Source organism: Spermophilus citellus (genome assembly GCF_964194105.1).
Source record: "Spermophilus citellus genome assembly, chromosome: 15".
NCBI classification, from domain to species: Eukaryota; Metazoa; Chordata; class Mammalia; order Rodentia; family Sciuridae; genus Spermophilus; species Spermophilus citellus.
In genome coordinates this window covers 51,971,874-51,978,453 of record NC_138195.1, presented here as the reverse complement: position 1 = coordinate 51,978,453, position 6,580 = coordinate 51,971,874, and the positions used below count along the sequence as shown (strand labels likewise).

Here is a 6,580-nt window from a genome sequence, read left to right as displayed (position 1 = left end):
CATCATTCATTCATTCATTCATTCGATCACCCATCCTCAATCCATTCAGCAGTTTCCTAGCATGCGGGAGAGGTATCTAAATCCCCTCAAGTATTACCTTCTTTAAGAGGCCTTCTCACAAAGGGCCAAGAACACTTGCAATTCGAGTCAGCAAAAGATTGATTTCCCTGGTAAATCAAGAGCTCCTACAAATCATTAGGAAAAATAAACAACCTAATAGGAAATCCGACCAAAGGATGTGGACAAGCAGCTCACAAAAGGGAATACCAATGGCATGACAGCAGGTACCTGGAAAGGAAGACTCCTGCTTACACATGATGAGTGCTGAGGGTGGAAATGTCACGATTTGTAGTCCCCCACTCCACCCCCTAACCCTAACCCAGAAAAACCAAGACTGTCAGGGAAGGTGGGACACACGCATGTTGCTAGAGGTGTGCAGAGGAACAAACGCTATGGAGAGCAATTCGAACTAGTGCCTCAGCAGGTGCTTTTGGCAATATCTCAGCACTATGTGTGTACCCGGCCTGCACCCAGCAGACCCACCTCTCGAAATTATTCTCACCTCTGTGTGTACCAGATCATTGCACATGTGCAAGATTTTTCAGTGAAGCATTTTCTATATCACTGAAGGAAGAAATTAAGGCTAAATGTCTATAACTAGGGAGTTGGTTAAATAATTTACAGTATTTGGCTAAATAATTCACATAGTACTCAGTATACTATATATACATTTTTTAAAGGGTAGCAGGATGTAACTTTAGGCACCAAGATGGGCTGAGCTTCAAGATGCACTTTTTTGTGTGTGTGAAAAGAGTAAGACACAGAACAGAAAGGAATGTGAACAATGCTGCTATTTGTACAAAGGTGAAGAAAGTGAATCCGTGCACACTCACAGGCATCGATGTGCATTGGCTTCTCTAACTTTCCCTCTGGAAGGACAAAGATCTGTGGACAATGGCTGCTTGGGGAGCCGCGCCAAGACCTGGAGCTGGAGGTGTGAGTAGGGAGGGGGACTTTTTACTCTATATAGCCTTTTGCGCATCTTGGATTTTGACTTGTGTGAATGTGTTTATTACCAATTTAAAAAAATAAATATCATTCACTTTTTTTTTAAGAGAGAGAATCCAAGGAGGGTGACTGAGAACTGGGGAATGAGAAGGTGAGGGATAGAAGAAAAGCAAGTATCTGCAGGGGACAGCACCCCGAGGGATTGGGGTACAGTCTGGGGACCCTGGATGAGGTACAGTTGGAGCGTAGCTCTGGGGAGTCTTGGGAAGATGGCTGGTGAGGAACACGGGGAGGGGTGAAGATGGATTTGTGTATGTTAAAGACTTTGGATTTCACTACAGGGACCAGGGAGGGCTTTGAGTACAAACAGCACAGGGTTGGGCTCTACTTTAGGAAAACCCCTGGAAGTGATATGGGAATGCTCTGGGGAGAGCAAATGTAATGCGTGCCTGTTGTCTGTCCTGCTTTCTTGTCATTTGCTCACATCACCTTAGGTAATTCCAAAAGAAAGCCGAAACGAACTCTATAACACAAGGGAAACTGAAGCTCGGGAAAGTTAAGTAACCGGTCTAAGCTCTTGCAACTTGGGGACTAGGATTTAAACTCAGGTCTGTGTGTCTTCAGAACCTGGGCTCTGAAGATAGCCCCATGGTGGACGGACTTTTAGTTACAGGGCTGTGTGCCCTGTGTGTGCTTATAGTCTGGGAATCTTAACTGATGTGACCAAGCACCGTGTTGTCCCTCCAATAGCAAGACTATCGTCCATAGGTTGATGGGTGCAAGTGCATCTGATCTTGGCAACTAGCTTCCACCAACTTCTGCCCTTCTGCCCTCTGCAAACTTCTGCCCTCCCCCTCCACCCTGGTGGGCTAGCATCATGGGATACATAAGCCCCCGATTTTAAGCCTTTGGGAAAAAAAAAAGCCGCCAACTTTTTTATGGCCCGTTTTCCTCTTTAAGGACATATGGAAGGTCAGAGGCAGGCTTCCTACAGGAGGTGACAGGAAGGGTCAGAGGAGGTTTCCTCTGGAAAGAGTCTGGGGGAGATATACATTTGGCTCTAATTACACCAGGTCTTCTAAATTTCCTGGTCATTTGGTTTACATTTTCCTGCCGTCTCTTTGCATGCATTTTTCTACAACTCTCATGTTTAAACTGTGCTACGGGAGAGACTCCAATAGGCCCCGACTCACCTCAGGCCACCTAGATTGTCAAAGACAGAATCAGCTCTCACACCCTTGCCTTGGATTCCAGGTATTTCCACGAGAGCATGCTCTCTTCCTTCCCATGTCAGTATGGGTGTACCCGATTTCTCATGAACACCCATACATGGCTTCTGATTTCTCCACAGTCATATAACAATCTGGCTCTGTGTGTGACGATTCTGGCTCTCCCTGCTTGTGTACTGGTGTTGGACCTGCAGATACTGGCCCTGGAATCATGGGGGACTTCTACGGGTTGGACCCCAATAGCCAGGGCATGATTCGGCCACTGCTGTGAAGGATGATCACAGGCTAGTTTAATGAAGAACTGGCAGCGGGTGACCGAGAGAAGAGGGGTGCAGAGTCTATGGGATGCTGATGAGGTCGGTTGAGGGATTTGGGCCTCTGGGGAAGACTGAGGCTCCCAGTAAGAGTGGTCTGTGCAGGACACTGGTAGGGGACTTGGTGAGGCGGGACCGAGATCCAGATTGGCTGACTCCTCAAATGATCATGGGACTATCCTTGGCAAGGGATGGAAGGTCTTGAGTCTCCCTCCAGACTCCTGGAGCTCATTCCTGACTTTTCCTGGTCTGTCACCACAGATCGCAGCTCAGTTCTGCCACTAACTTATTCTTGGGCAAGTCACATGAACTTTGTGGTCCTGAAGTTTTTCACGTGCACAATGGAAATAGATAATGGTTGTTTTTCCTAACTTCATAGCATTTTGGGGAGGAGCAACTTGATAAATGGATGAGATACAGTTTGGAAATTGTAAAGCACCCTGCAAGGACTGGAAATGACACTGATGATCAGAGCCACTCCTGTGATGGACACCACCTTCAACAGCACGGCTGTACCCAACCACTCTCTGCCTCCCTTTTTTTATGGGAGGCAGAAAGTGGTTAGGTCCTCTCTGTAAGGAGGTAAGGTCCTCTCCCATGTTATAAACCCTTTAACTGAAAATCCCTTATTGCTCCTCAAATTCTAGTTAATTGATTAGTAATTAATTTGCAGTGCTGGGTGTTGAGCTCAGGGTCTCCTGTCTGCCAGGCCAACCCTCTACCACTGAGCTACACCCCAGCTATTTTTTCTAATTCTAAAAGTTCTTTGTAAAATGTTCAAGAAATATTTTTGCTTAAAAGAAAAAAATATTAAATATTTCTTGGCTTGACATTGTTATCATATGATTTTGGGAACTTCCATTTTTCATCTCTGTGTTCTCTGACCCCCCAACCCCGTAGCGTCTAGGTCAAGGCCAGTGAATGTCTGAGAGAGACTACCTCTGTTCCATCTGGTGGGCCTCACTGGGGGAATCCAACAATCCTTCCTGCTGAGCCCCCTTCAGAATCCTTCTCAACACAGCCTCCAGAAGACTCTTTGCATCTGGGACAGGACAGGGTGAGTATCGACCGACGTTCTCTGGCTCCTCAGAGGAGAGGTGCCAAGGGCTCAGGAGAGCTTGGAGAGCCCCTCAACCCATCCCAGTGCCTAGGGAATTCCCTTTTATCTCATCCTAGGATCTCAAGTCCTGTGGCTTCCACGGGGAGTTCTCAGAACATTTCGAGAAATTTAAAAAAAAAAATTAAAAGGAATGAATCTTGCAAAGTCAATGGAACGTGAGCAAGTGACTTAATAAAATCACACCCACACAAAAGCTTGTGCTCCTTTTTCATCTCAACTTGAAACTGGGTGGGGCTGAATATTTCCGAGGCTCTGGCTTCCAAAGAACATCCAGGGAGCGGACTCGGTCAGCGACCTACTCTACTTTCTCCTGTCCCCGGAATGTGAATTAGCATGGTTCTCCATTTTACGGACGAGAAAACTGAGACCTAGAGGAAGGAGGTCAGCTGTCTGAGGTCATTTGGCCTGTGACAAAGCAAGGACCTAGGTTTGGTTCTGAGGTTCCCACTTTCCTGGTCAACTTACATGACATGTCAATCGAAGGTCCCCACAATTTGGAGTCTTTCTATGAAGTGAAGAAGGGATTTGATGTTGGGAAAGGTCTCAGTGCTGTTGCGCTTGCCACCATCCCTGTGTCCCTTTCTGGGTTAGACACGAGAACTTTTCCTCTGCTGTGAAAGGAAGAACTGGGCAGGGAGCCAGGAGATCGGATTCTGGTCCAGCTAGGAACTTCTGCCCCCTGAACTTAGGTTCCTTCATAGAGCTTTGAGAGGACCCTGTTGGCAGCCCAATCACAGAGATCAGAGTTTGGCTTGGGGGGCTGGGGAGGTGGCTCAGTGGTATAGCACTTGCATAGCATGGCTCAGGTCCTGGGTTCAATGCCCAGCACTAAAAAAAAAAAAAAAAAGACAATCCAGAGGGTGGCTTCTAGAGCCATCTGCCCGGGTTCTTTCCCTAACATTGCCAACTATACTGTGAAGCCTTTAACTTCTCTGTGCCTCCTGGTTAACGGAGGTGATAATACTCCATATTTCATAGAGTTTGCTTTGAGCATTGAATGAAGAACCGCAGGAGTGCCAGTTTGAATGCTCAGTAAGTTTGAGTTGATGGTGGAATTGACCCCGAATCTCAGGGCTTGGGGCTATGCTGTGAGAAGTTAGGGGGTGACTGGGCATGATAGCCTCTGTAGATTTCATTGTGATGCACCTAGCTGGGGTTTACGCTGGGTCCTCTTCTTTGAAGAAGTGGCTCACCTTCCAATGTTTAGTCCAAGTTCAGCAACTTCAGCTCCTCTTCCAGGAAGCCCTCCTGGATGGGTGGACAGGCCAGCCTGCTCCTGGCTGCCGGCTCCCAGCCCCCACTGCCATGCCACCCTTTGGCCTCAGACAAAGCGGGCACCAGCAGCGGCAGCAGCGGGGCCAGCTCGGTGGCTTTCATGAGGCTGGGGCTCCCGGGAGCCTGGGCTGGGCTGGTCTGCTTTGAATGCTATTTGCATTGCAATAGGCGAGCCTGGCCTTCAATACAGGCCCCTTCTCTTTTGACAGAACAGCCTCACAATCGCCTATTGACCGGGCACCTGTTCCTGCCCCAGACATTATGCAAATGCCGGCCAGGAGCGAAGCCGCCAGCCCCCCGGGCCATTGTGCATTGAACCCTGATGGCGCCCTGCCAGCTCCCAGCCGGCCTTTGTTCCCGGCTGCACTGCGCCACCCCCGCCACTGCCTCCCGCCCGCCCGCCCGAGGTGCCCCGCGGAGGAGCCACCCGCTCCCAGCTACTTGGGTCCTTGCACCTGAAGAAAGGCCTGGCGAGCTGGAGGCTGGGCCCAGCTGAGGCAGAGCTGGGGGCCTGGAGGAGGCAGCCAGCGCCGGCCTGTGCCCTGCATGGCCCGTCCCCAGGGACCAATGAGAGGGGCCTGGCAGGCGGAGGAGGGGGCAGCAGAGCCACCGTGCCACCTGGGGAAGGGGAGATTATAATAATCACTCTCACATCTGCTGAGGGCCTTCCACCGAGCAAAGCCCTCTCATGGCTGGTCTCCCTGCGAGCCACACCTGCCCCTCGAGGAGGTGGGCCGGTTGGATTGTCGCCTTTCACACAGGGGGGATTTTGGCCTCCTGGGGGGAGCTGGCTGATGGGGCGGTCAGGGCGGGGGTGGGCCACTCAAACCCAGGGCTGTGGATATCTCTGCCTCCCCGCTTTTGTGTACAGAGCTTCCTATAGCCTACCTGCCCTTCCGTGTGGCTGTGACTCCTCTGAGTCACCATGTCATGCCCTGCACTGGGTGGCTCTGCCCTGCCAGGTTTTCAGAACCTGATCTCAGCATCGGCAGCATCAACATCACCTGGCACCCGTCCAAGTGCCAGCCCCTGGGCCCCAGGCAGACCTGTCCAACCAGAAGGTGCAGGATGGCCCCATCTCCCTAGCTGGACCAGCCTCCAGGTGTTCTGACGCTCAGTCCAGGGTGAGGACCACCAGTCCTGGCCACCATTTCCACTCCCCCACCCAAGGCCTGGCTGACACTGTTTCCTCCGCCCCCATAGCTGGGCTCCTCCTCCCTCTGGACCCCTGTCCCCACCCTGTTTTTGTTGAGGGTAGTGAACGTTACTAAGCACCTGCCTGGTTCTAGGCTTAGGGCGTCCACTTTGGAGAAACTCGGTATAGGTGATTTTTCATTTGACTATTTCAAAGCAGGATGCTAAGGCTTGGACAGAGCTGAGTGAGGATGGTGTGGGGAAGATGCACCAAGAAGGGGTACTTAAGACAGTTTGCGGGACTCCAGGATGGGGCCTGCTTCGGGTATGAAAGAAGAGCATGAACAGACATTGAGGAGAAACTCAAATAATTTCAGAATAAAAGGCTGTCGCCACTGTGGGCTCAGGAACCCAGAGAAGGCCCCTGCTCTATGTGTTGTAGGCAAGTTTAGGTCTGGTGGTGAAGAAGGAAGGAGAAGCGACAGGGAGATCACCAGTGT

The 6,580-nt window shown here is 50.6% G+C and overlaps 1 long non-coding RNA gene across 1 annotated transcript; it reads left to right on the top strand.

Moving 5' to 3' along the window:
• Positions 1 to 1,019: 1,019 nt before the first annotated feature.
• On the top strand, positions 1,020 to 3,849 carry LOC308634660. Its single transcript, XR_014019059.1, has 5 exons — positions 1,020 to 2,262; positions 2,360 to 2,521; positions 2,931 to 3,133; positions 3,452 to 3,608; positions 3,728 to 3,849. It is a non-coding gene; the product is annotated as an uncharacterized lncRNA (long non-coding RNA).
• The last annotated feature ends 2,731 nt before the right edge of the window (positions 3,850 to 6,580 follow it).